The sequence below is a fragment of the Perognathus longimembris genome, chromosome 17 (assembly GCF_023159225.1).
Source record: "Perognathus longimembris pacificus isolate PPM17 chromosome 17, ASM2315922v1, whole genome shotgun sequence".
NCBI classification, from domain to species: Eukaryota; Metazoa; Chordata; class Mammalia; order Rodentia; family Heteromyidae; genus Perognathus; species Perognathus longimembris.
In genome coordinates, this window is record NC_063177.1 from 19,748,755 (window position 1) to 19,761,733 (window position 12,979).

At 49.8% G+C, this 12,979-nt stretch overlaps 1 pseudogene; it reads left to right on the forward strand.

The window, feature by feature from the left end:
* The first annotated feature begins 2,135 nt into the window (after positions 1-2,135).
* On the forward strand, positions 2,136-3,227 carry LOC125365837 (annotated as a pseudogene).
* Positions 3,228-12,979: the final 9,752 nt, after the last annotated feature.

Genomic DNA, 12,979 nt, shown 5'->3' on the forward strand with positions numbered 1-12,979 from the left:
CAGATGGAGTGCAGACCGCCGAGACAGACGGCAGCGGTGAAGGACTGGAGGTGCGGGGACCGAACGGCTGGGATCAGACGTAAGCAGCAGGGGAACTCGAGGTGAGACGGGGAGGAGGAGAGCCGGGGCTGCCACCACCAAAGGACCGATCACCACACACCAGCACCACAGCCCCAAAAAATCCACAGCAGCGCGGAACACACACTCAACCCAGGACCAGTAAGTTCCCTATTACCCCTCCCCCCAAACAGGAGACCAGTTCTAGCAGAGAACCAAACCCTACAAAGAAGCTAGAGCTCCCTCCCTCTCCCTACCCCAAGGGAATAAAGCAGCTCCATAGCTGGTGGCGCTAAGACCTCTGGGAGGACATGGGAGCTAACAGAGTTGGAGCAGCGCCAGGGCATCCCCCCCCCCCCCAAAGCCCCAGCAGAGCCGCCTGAACCTGGCCGCACCGGCCCCGCCCCCTCCCCAGCAGGGACCCAGGGACTGGTAGGCTTTGGAAGCCCCAGGCTCGCTGGTGAGCAACACCAGCACAGCAGGGTCACCTCGGCCCGAACACAGGCCCCCCCCCCCCCACAGCGGAGGCACAGAGAATCTGCGCGCACCAACCCTCGCCCGGACACTTGATCCTTCAGGGGCCCACGGGTACTGCCCCCCACAACAAATTTGCGAGAGGACACAAGCACCCTCCAACAACTCGGGCAACTCATCCCCAAAGGAAGCACTAGCGTGCACACGCACCCGCCCCCTGGAGGGCCAGCGTGGGCCAGCATGCTAGCCCTCCAGCAGGAGGACCTCTTGCCCAAACCTCCGCGGGAGCGCACAAGCAGGCACAAGTGAGAGTGACCATCTCAGCAACAATCGAGAAGGTCACACTCACCCATTGGGCAGTAAGGTTCAACAGCCAAACTCAAGCCCAGAACCAGGACACAAGCAAGCCTCCCACTGACGGACCAGCGGGAACCAGCACAAAGCCAACCCAGGGAAACCACCCACAGATCTCCAGATGTGCAAATCACAAAGAAATATAACAAATTTCATCAAAGGGCAAGCCAACTCGCCAGCTCCAAAAAGCAGCACAACCGAAGAGGAGAGGGAGAATAAAAAAACAACTGAGGCTATTTTTTTTTTTTTGGCCAGTTCTGGGCCTTGGACTCAGGGCCTGAGCACTGTCCCTGGCTTCTTCCCGCTCAAGGCTAGCACTCTGCCACTTGAGCCACAGCGCCACTTCTGGCCATTTTCTGTATATGTGGTGCTGGGGTATCGAACCTAGGGCCTCGTGTATCCGAGGCAGGCACTCTTGCCACTAGGCTGTATCCCCAGCCCCAACTGAGGCTATTTTAGCAGAAATGATGGAAAGCCTCAAACAAAATCAGAAAACAATTCCAGGAGTTCAGAGTGGAAGACTCGAAGGACCTCCAGGAAGCCAAGAAAGAAATGGAAGCAAAAATGGATACAATGCAAACCTCCGTTAAAGAAGACCTTAACATCTTGAGAAGTGAAATGCATGAAAAAATAGATTTAAAATACAACTCTTTAAAGGAAGAAATTTCCACGATCAGAGGTGATCTGGCAACCATAAATAGCTCTCTGACATCCATAAACTCCACACTTGAATCCTCAGCACAAAGAATTGACCATACGGAAGCCAGAATCTCTCTCTTGGACAATGATGCAGCCCACAAGAACCAGAAAATTACCACACTCCAAGAAACGGTAAAGAGTTCTCTGGGAGCCAGGGGGGAAGAAAGAAGCCGAGAGGGTGGAAGGCGCCCTCCCCGCTGCCTGGGCCCGGGTACCGGGTGCCCGAGTCCTTCCCACCTCCCGTGATCGCCGGCCGCTTTGTTTTCCAAGCCTCAATGTTCTGGGTGATTTGAGAAGGGCTCCCACCAGGGCTGCTTCACCAACGCCGCGGCGGGAAGAGCCGGTGACCGCACCCGGATTCCCAAGGACCCAGGAGTCCCGCCGCTCGGAGGGCCCCGTGACGAGATCGCAGACGGAGCCGGAACGCTGCGGCGCCCGTGAGCCGAGACCTCCCCGTCGAGGGGGGGCGATGTTCCCTACCCTGGAGGCTCTTCGGGCAGCCCGCTGCCAGGACCAGGACTCCCTCAGTGGGGACCCTTCCAGGCTGCTCCATGGAGACTCTGTGCCCCCCGCCCTGCCTGGCAGTGCCGGCGTCCCCGCGAGGGTGGCCCTGCTCCCCAATGGCCCGGAAGCCGCGTCGGGGGACCCAGGAGTTCTCTCCGCTGTGCCTGCGCGCCCTCGCCTTCTGCGCTCTCGCCAAACCGCGGGCGTCCGCCCTGGGCCCGGCTCCTGGGGAGCCGGAGCCACGGGCCCCGCTGGAGCCGGGCCCTCGCGCCTCCCTGTGCACCGGCAGCTGGACCCGGGATGCCCCGAACCACCTTGGGGAACTCCCGGTGGGCGAGGATGTGGACGTTGCCGTGTGCTGGAGCGGCAAGGAAAAGGAAGAGGGCGGAGGCAGTTTCCCGCACTTCGGCTCCCGCTCCTGCGCACCTCCCGGCCACTGCCCGGAGCCCTGGAGCCCTCGGGAGTCTTCGACCAGCTCCGCCTCCTCTCCGCCTAGACCAGCTCCGGGGCTCGAGCCCCAGCCCGATCCAGTCGCCAGCCCGACGCGGGAGCCCAGTTTCCAGCCTCCGCCGCCACCTGCGGGCCTTTCCACCGGGCCCGCGGCTCCCGAGGAGGCTCCTGAGCCGTCCCCGCCGGGGCCAGGAGGCCGAAGGCGATGGGAGCCTTCCTCCCGCGGCCCCGGAGGCCGAAGCCGTTAGCCCCTCGACGGCCAGCGCAGCTCCGGCCGCGCCCGGCGATCAGCGCCAGGAACATTTCGATCGTCTCATCGCGAAGGGCTTCGCCCTGGACACGCCGAGTTTGCGCCGGGGGTCTGAGCGGCCGCCGGCGAAAGGGCCAGCCAGGGGAGCAGCCAAGAAACGCCGGCGGCCGGCGCCACCCCAACGCAGCTCACAGTCCCGCCGCCCGGCACCCACGCTCCCCACCACGAGCACCTTCAGCTTCCTCGACTGCTTCCCCTGTCCCCCGGCCCTGGTGGTGGGGGAAGACGGAAACTGGGGGCCTGCCTCCCCGCTTTGCCTCCAGGAAGACGCCAAGCCACCACCTGCCCACCCATTGTGGAGGTGGCAGGTCGGGGGACCCGCCGTCCCCCGAGCCCCCCTGTCCTCAACTCCTGGAGGGTCAATCTGGAAGAACCCTGAGCGTTGGGACATCATCTGGCAATGGGGAAAGTTGGGGCCACCGCCAAACTCCGGGCTCGGAGGAGAGCTCTTTGACTCTCACGTTTGTTTCTACTTTTTTAGGCCCTGGGTGACAGAGGGACCTCAAATGACAGTGACCATCAAACATCTAAAAGGTTGGGGTGAAGTTCCCTCCAGTTCATCTTTGCAGAGGAGCCAAGGGCCGGAGTCTGGAGTAGGCTCAAGTGAAGAGGACTGGATGACACCGATCCCAATCCCTCCATGTCGGCTCTCTGGGGACAGGGCCTTCACCCTAGGGGAGCTAGGAGGCCACCGCTCAAAAGACCCAAAAAAGGGAGAGAAGTACCTTGATGATGGACAAACCGGTTGTTTCTGTGACAGAAGGTAGGCCTGGGGGTGTGGGGGCTGTGGTGGGGGTGGGATGCTCCCTGGGGGCATCCTCCACCCCCTGCGGCCCAGACCTTTAACCCTTCACTCCCCGTAGCCTTTCCCAGCACTCTTAGCACCAATGGAGTCATGAGGGAGAGAAAGAGGCGGGTCACCTCTTTCCTGTTCCGTTTAACGCTGCCCTTCCCCCTCACCCCCCCCCCCCCCAGTTCAGGTGACCCCCTTAATCGGTGAGAGGTTCTGGCTCAGCCACCAAAACTCCCTTTTGTTCATTTTTGGAGTTTACTTTTCAGTTTTCCGTTTGCTTTCGGTTCATAAGGTCTGATGGATGAAAAAGACCCCCTCCATCTTAGTTAAAACAGCCACTTCCCCCAGTTAACTCTTTTAGGAAGAGCTGGGTGGAGGTTTCCTCTCTCCCCACCCACACTTTGCTTGGGGAAGGGGCCTGAGAACTGTCCCAGGGAAAGTAATGGAAGGTGGAAGAAATCAATAAAATCAGACCAAACAAGTCGCCTTTCGAGGTCCTCTTCACCGATTTCTGGATGGGAGGGGGTTGGAGGTCGAGTACCAAACTTGAATCTATTCTTTAGACCTCCCACTCAGCCCCTGTAAAGAGTGGTGACAAAACGGAGTTGCAAAGGGTAAAGAATCGGGGCCTTCTGGGCCGGGGAGGGGCAAAGTGGGGACTTCGGCTTCCTCCTCAGCCTGAGGCATTCTGGAGTTGTCTGGGAGCTGATGGATCCGAAAGGGGCTGGGCCTGGGGATTAGGTTTAGGGTCAGAGGTTCTGTTTTCTCGGTGGGAGAGTTAGGCCTGGGCCACACCCTGGCCAGGAAGGGCTCCCTGAGTCAGCAAGACCAGGTGCTCGGGAGATGGGGGGGGGGAGGTGGAGGGCAGCTGGGCTGGCTCTCCCCTCTGCCTACCCTATGCTAGGGGCTAATGGACCCCTTCTTCCCTACCACCGGGTGAGGGAGGAACGATTTCCCATGTGGGGCCCTGGCAGAAGGACTTGTCTCCTTTTCTGTGAAAATGCTTTGTAAAAAGTTACTGTTTGCATAGAGCAGATTCTTGAGAAAAACTGTTTTGGACCACAAAAGTTGTGTTTGTTTAAAAACAAAACAAAACAGTAAAGCTCCAGGGCAGAATAATCCAGGAGCTAGTGGACAAAGACAAGAGATATAATCTGTGCATAACTGGAATAGAAGAAGGAGCCAAATACCAGAGCAGAGGGCTTCAACATATTTTCAATAAAGTGATTGCAGAAAACTTCCCCAATCTCACAAGGGACCTCACCCAGGTAACCGAAGCCTATAGGACACCTGGCAGACCAGACTCTAGAAAATCCTCGCCCAGGCACATAATAATCAAGACTTCAGATCTCAAGAATAAAGAACAAATTTTGAATGCAGCCAAAGAGAAGAAAGAAATTTATTACAATGGGAAGAGGATCCGCATAACAGCAGACCTCTCCACATAAACCTACCACGTGCGAAAAGAGTGGAAGAACACCAAGTCCTACAGGCCAACAACTGCCAACCTAGAATAAAATATCCAGTGAAGCTGGAATTCATATTCAAGGGGAAAACCAGATCTTTCCATAGCAAAGAGGATCTAAAGGAGTATGTGAATAAAAAACCAGCCCTACAGCGAACTCTAAGAGGGGAACCCCTCCCAACAGAAATCGTACAGGACACACAGACAGAAACAGAAAGAAACTAAAATAGCCAGAGCCCAACAGAAAGAGCAGCTCACTAAAGACAAGGAAAAAAAGAGGAAAAACATTCTAACAGGAAAATGGAAGGAGAAAAAACACACTTATCCTTGATCTCTTTGAATATAAACGGTATAAACTCTCGGATAAAGAGGAGCAGACTGGCAGAATGGATCCGCAAACAAATGGTTGCCATCTGTTGTCTACAAGAGACCCATCTTACAGCAAGGGATAAAAACAGGCTCCGAGGGGCTGGGAATATGGCCTAGTGGCAAGAGTGCTTGCCTCATATACATGAGGCCCTGGGTTCGATTCCTCAGCACCACATATACAGAAAATGGCCAGAAGTGGCGCTGTGGCTCAAGTGGCAGAGTGCTAGCCTTGAGCAAAAAAGAAGCCAGGGACAGTGCTCAGGCCCTGAGTTCACGGCCTAGGACTGGCCAAAAAACAAAAAACAAACAAACAAAAAAAACAAAAACAGGCTCCGAATTAAAGGATGGAGCAAGATCTTCCAAGCAAACGCACCTACCAAAACGGCAGGAGTAGCCATCCTGATCTCAGACAAGCTGGACTTCTCATTAAAATCAACTCAAAAAGACAAAGAAGGTCACTACATTTTAATACAAGGAAAAATCCAGAATCAAGACATCACGGTGATAAATGTATACTCACCGAACAAAAGAGGCCCTACATATGTCAAGCAAATTCTCACAGAAGTACAGAACAAGATAGACCCAAACACAATCATAGTGGGTGACTTTAATACCCCACTCTCTCCAAGAGACAGATCCAACACCCAGAGGATTAACAAGGGAGCTGAGGACTTAAGTAACACCATATCCCAAATGGATCTCACAGATCTATACAGAATCTTCCACCCTACAGAGACCCAATACACCTTCTTCTCAGCAGCCCATGGATCATACTCCAAAATAGACTATGTCATAGCCCACACAAAGAACCTCAGCAAATACAAAAGTATTGACGTCATCCGATGTATTATACACAGTGGAATAAAGGTAACCCTCAATAACAAAGGTTACTACAGAGGCTATACACATTCTTGGAGGCTAAACCCCACACTGTTATCCAATACTTGGGCCACAGACCAAATTAAAGATGAAATTAACGAATTCATAAGCCAAAATGACAATGAAAATACATCACAAAGAAACCTATGGGACACAGCTAAAGCAGTACTGAGGGGCAAGATCGTCACCCTCAGCACTCACATTAAAAGAATGGAAACAGAGCAGGTGAATAACCTCACGATGAAACTAAAACAACTGGAGAAACAAGAAATGATCGAATCTAAAATGACTAGGATGAGAGAGATCACAAAGATTAAAGAAGAGATAAATCTGATTGAAAATAGAAAGACCATTCAACAGGGCTGGGAATATGGCCTAGTGGCAAGAGTGCTTACCTTATATACATGAGGCCCTGGGTTCGATTCCTCAGCACCACATATACAGAAAATGGCCAGAAGTGGTGCTGTGGCTCAAGTGGCAGAGTGCAAGCCTTGAGCAAAAAAGAAGCCAGGGACAGTGCTCAGGCCCTGAGTTGACGGCCCAGGACTGGCCAAAAACAAAACAAAAACAGAAAGACCATTCAACAAATAAATAAGACTAAAAGCTAGTTCTTTGAGAAAATAAATAAAATTGACAGACCCCTCGCAAGACTTACAAAAAAAAAGAGACTCATATACATAAAATCAGGGACTCTGCCAGAAAAATCACAACAAATACACACGACATTCAAATAATCATAAGGAACTATTTCCAGAACCTCTACTCACTAAAAAAACAATAATTTTACAAAAATGGATCAATTCTTAGAGAAGTATAAACTGCCCAAACTGAACCAAGAAGAAATAAATCAACTAAATAAACCAATAATGTACAGTGAGATACAGGAGGTAATCAAGAACCTCCCAACAAAGAAAAGCCCAGGCCCAGGTGGATTCACCAACGAATTCTATAAAACCTTTAGTGAGGAGCTAATACCAATACTCCTCAAACTCTTCCGCGAAATAGAAGCAGAGGGAGAAATCCCAAACTCATTCTATGAAGCTAATATTATACTCATCCCCAAACCAGGCAAAGACCCATCAAAAAAAAAGAGAACTACAGACCAATATCACTAATGAACACAGACACAAAGCTCCTCAATAAAATATTAGCTAACAAGATCCAGAAACTGATCAAGAAAATTATACACTATGACCAAGTAGGCTTCATCCCACAGTAACAAGGATGGTTCAACATCCATAAATCAATCAATGTAATCCACCACATCAACAGAACTAGAATCAAGAATCACATTGTTATCTCAGTTGATGCCCCAAAAGACTTTGACAAAATACAACATCCATACTTATTAAAAGCTCTGGAGAGAACAGGAATAGATGGAACATTCCTCAAAACAATAAAAGCCATATACAACAGACCAACTGCTAACATCATATTAAATGGAGAGAAACTTAAATCATTCCCCCTAAACTCAGGAACAAGACAAGGATGCCCACTCTCCCCACTTCTTTTCAACATAGTGCTGGAATCCCTAGCCATAGCAATAAGACAAGAGGAGGACATCAAAGGGATCCACATAGGCAAGGAAGAAATCAAGCTATCCCTATTCACAGATGACATGATCTTATATCTGAAGGACCCAAAAAACTCAGTACCCAAACTCCTACACCTAATAAACCATTTTGGCAAAGTAGCAGGATACAAAATCAATCCACAAATGTTAGCAGCTTTTCTGTACACCAGCAATATACAAGCAGAAAAGGAAATTATGGAAATAATTCCTTTTACAGTAGCCAAAGAAAGAATAAAGTACCTAGGGGTCAACTTAACCAAAGACGTGACGGACCTATTTAATAAGAACTACAAAAATCGAATAAGGGAAATCAAAGAAGACACAAGGAGATAGAAAGACCTCCCATGCTCATGAGTAGGCAGAATTAATATAGTGAAAATGGCCATATTGCCCAAATTGTTATACAAATTCAATGCAATCCCCATCAAAATCCCAGTTACATTCTTCACTGAAATAGAGAAAGCAGCCCATACATTCATATGGAACAGCAAAATACCTAAAATAGCCAAAGCAATTCTTGGCAAAAAAATAAATGCAGGAGGTATCATAATACCAGACTTCAAGCTCTACTATAGAGCCATCATAACAAAAACAGCCTGGTATTGGTATAAAAACAGGCCTGAAGACCAATGGATTAGAATTGAAGACCCAGAAATAAAACCGCACTCTTACAGTCAGCTGATATTCGACAAAGGAGCTAAAGACATATAATGGAATAAACATAGCCTCTTCAACTACTGGTGCTGGGAAAACTGGGCAGCCATATGTAGAAAACTCAAAGTGGACCCTAGCCTATCACCATGCACCAAGATCAACTCAAAATGGATCAAGGACCTCAACATCAGACCTGAATCCTTGAAACTACTGAAAGACAGAGTAGGAAAGACGCTAGAACTTATAGGCATAGGAAGGAACTTCCTGAATAGAGTCCCAGGGGCACAACAGTTAGGGGAGAGACTCAACAAATGGGACTACTACAAAATAAAAAGTTTCTGCACAGCTAAGGACATAGCCACCAAAATAGAAAGACAGCCAACCATATGGAAAAGGATCTTTACCAGCACAGCAACAGACAAAGGCCTAATATCTGTCATCTACACAGAACTCAAAAAACTAAGCCCCTCCAAGTCCAGTAAACCAATTAGGAAATGGGCAAAGGAGCTAAAGAGAGACTTCACAAGAGATAAAAATGGCAAAGAAACATATGAGGAAATGTTCAACATCCCTGGCAGGAAAGGAAATGCAAATAAAAACTACCCTGAGATACCACCTCACTCCAGTTAGAATGGCCTATACTCTGAACTCAGGAAACAACAAATGCTGGAGGGGCTGTGGGGAAAGAGGAACCCTTCTCCATTGTTGGTGGGAGTGCAAATTAGTACAACCACTTTGGAGAACAGTATGGAGGTTTATCAAAAAGCTCAACATAGGGGCTGGGGATATAGCCTACTGGCAAGAGTGCCTGCCTCGGATACACGAGGCCCTAGGTTTGATTCCCCAGCACCACATATACAGAAAACGGCCAGAAGCGGCGCTGTGGCTCAAGTGGCAGAGTGCTAGCCTTGAGCGGGAAGAAGCCATGGACAGTGCTCAGGCCCTGAGTCCAAGGCCCAGGACTGGCCAAAAAAAAAAAAAAAAAAGCTCAACATAGACCTACCCTATGACCCAGCCATACCACTCCTAGGCATCTATCCTGAACAGCAGGTCCCAAGATATCAAAAAGACATCTGCACTTCCATGTTTATCACTGCACAATTCACAATAGCCAAAATATGGAAACAACCCAGATGCCCCTACACAGATGAATGGATCCAAAAAATATGGTACCTATACACAATGGAATACTACATAGTGATTAGAAATGGTGAAATATTGGTATTCGCAGGGAAATGGTCAGAACTTGAACAAATAATGTTGAGCGAGACAAGCCTAGAACACAGAAAACAAAGGGGCATGATCTCCTTGATATATGACTGTTAAGGAGGGGGGAGGGGGAGACAGTAGAGACCAGGTCTGCGAAACTAAAAACTTCTTGTCAAATGGTATATCCCACAGGTGTAGGTCAGCGACCCTACATTATGTATCCAAAAGCAAACAACTACTGAACATATAAAGGTCAAAAATAGACCTCTCAGTGGATCACAATAGCTCAAAAGCTATGTATGTACGTTCATATAAGACTATTGTTGACATATTGTCTACTGTCAACATTACATTTAAAGCCCTAGGTGAATTTTCTTTGGAGTAGGCCACGTGGCTACTGTATATGTTCTTGGTACACTGTGTTTTATATATGTGTATATATATATATGTGTGTGTGTGTGTGTGTGTGTGTGTGTGTGTGTGTCTACCTGACTTAGGGAAGGGAAAGAAAAACAGTGTGTAAGATATCACAAGAAATGTACACACTGCCCTACTATGTAACTACCCCTTGTGCACAACACCTTGTCAAAAATTTTAGTTTAATTAATAAATAAATTATTTAAAAAAATAAAATATAGGGAGCCCTTGTTCTCCTCTGTACCTAGGTAGCAACCATGGTAATGGACGGTAAAAAGTGATCATAGTCATAGACTATAGAAATAACCATAATAGTAGTAGAAATGCCATGGTAACTGTTGGATTAATTTACTTATGATTGAGTACTGCATTGTTTTAGCCCACTCAAGCTTGCTTAGTGGTAATGGGAAAACATGGTGGCAATTGTTAAAGTTGGTACTAGGTCAGCCTGACCACAAAATTCTGCTTCTGTAAACAGCCTGCTTAACTCATTTGTGACTTGCTCTACCCTCTGCATTAATCCCCTGTATCAGTGCTACATGTCCACCTGCTGTCAGTTCCTGATACCAAGGCCAGTTCCCGATATCCAAGCCAAAATAGGTATTTGAAAGGGTAATAGCCCATGCTGGAATTTCCCTAGTGTGAGCCAATGGTGTTAAAGGGCAGTTGGCATTGCAGTTTGCAGTTACTTTGCTTTAAAAGTAGCCTGTGAGATTGGGGACGTGTCGTTCCCCAAGAGGACGGCCCTGGCCCCAGCGGTTAGATAGTGATCTCGATGCTTGATGTGAAATAAACTTTGTTATACTTTCACATTTGGTCAGTCTCATTCCTTTGATTACAGACCCTATCAGTAATAGTAAATGATCTCAGGTCTGGGGGTCATCAGAGAGAGAGAGACAGACAGACAGACAGAGAGAAAGGAGGGAGGAGATGGAGATTGTTATAAGGCAAGGAAAGTTCCCTTTCTAGAGGAGAGAGCTGGAAGGCTTACAGCAGGGAAGGACTCGGTGAGCAAGGCAGGAGAGAGAGCAGAGGGGACAGACTTCAGTGGAGGTCAGAAAAGGACTTGGTGGGCAGGATAGGACTCGGGGGGAGGGTTATCTCTGGAGTGGAGGCAAAGGAGGGTGTGGCTGTAGGGGGGACCTTGGACCCCTCGTCATCGTTTCACTGGAGAAGTGTTTAAATTAGTAAGAGTAAAATCAAAGGTTCGGAATTCAGGCCAGTGGTGGTCATGGTTTACTGAGGTCAGATTGTGGAAGGCAAACAAGTTAGTTTTCTTTGACTGTAAATCAGTCAGCCGAGAGTCTTAAGGTTAGACCGCAGGCATGCCAATGGGGTGTCTCTGGGAGACAATTTGGAAAATTTGGTAGGACTACGGAGCCTGTCCTGCCGCTTCAGGCGTCCCCAAGGCTCTGGGAAGGCGAATGGAAGGATCCCAATAATTAGGAGAGGGCGTCCCCAAAAGTCCCAATTAAAGGGTGTCAGAGGGCCAGGAACGGATGAGACTCCTGGAGTCTCTGGGGACCCTACAGACAGGAAGGCAGGGACTCCACAAGTCCCCAGGTCCGTGTTGGGCCGCCTCCGCCATGGACCCAGGTGGTTACCTCGACCTGAAGGCTTTTTAGGTGGTAGTGGGTGGAGTCGGTCAAAGGGTAAAGAGCCTCCTGCCTGGAGATTGAAGTCTGGGACAGCTGAGGGAGAGAGAACAGGGGAGATGAGGCCTTTTCTGGGTTTATGCAGGGGGCCAATAATCCCTCAAGCCACGCGGGGTGGCCATCCACAAGGCCTACACTGCTTAGGGAGGCAAAGGCCACGAGGTTGGTTCAGGCAGCTGTTTAGCCCAAAGTAAGTTTGACAGGCTGTGAGCTCCTGATGGAGAAAGGCCTCGAAAGAGGAGGATAAAGGCTCGGTGAGAGGCAGCCAGGAGGCGGGTGGAGGGACCCAGTCACTCTGGGCGCTTTTTCCTCTCCCGGGTTTCAGCACCATATGTTGGGAAAATGGAGAATAGAAAAGGAATAGGCTGGACTCGATCATCAACAGGTGAGGACTGTTTATTGAGGAACAGCGAGGGGCACAGACCTTCCCACGGGTTTGGAGGTTGTGCGAGGGGGTCGATTTGGGACCAGGCTTATAAGGGGTCTGAGAAGGAGGCAGAAAGCACCACTAGGTCTAGGAAGTTGGTGGCTTGTCCTTGGACCCACAATGGATTGTTTACAGCTGAGCTTAGGTGAATTGCCCTGCCTGCACATCAAAGCAGGTCAGCACATACATGAGGTTTTGCCTGATGACTGTATGGTGTTGGGGTTCAGCTTTGGCCTTGAGGGGGAAGGGCAATGGAGAGCGCTCCCAAGACGCCGCCCTTCCCCCAGCCCTGGGGGAATGTGGAAGCAGGCCACAATTCTCTGGGTCCGGAACCAGAAGAACTGGCTTTGCGAACAGCCCCCCAACTTTCCCGCCAGCCCATGTGCTCCCCATTCTCGCGGGCTTTTTGGCCCTGGGGTGGTGCTAAGCAAATGACGTCAGCTCATGAGGGGGTCCTATGACAAGCTCGCCAGCCTATCGCCAGCTCTCTGATCGATCACCCCTTCTCTTGTCGCACCCTACTATATCAACTGCTAGCCACTCCCTTATTAAATCAGATTTGCTCTTGAAGCGTCTCAGAGATCCGCGTATGCCTGGCTTTCTTCACGGGTAAGGAGGGAAGTAAAGTGATCTCGTATGGCCGCGTGCACCTGAGGTCTTTCCTGAGCCCCCCCACTCCACTCTGGCCTT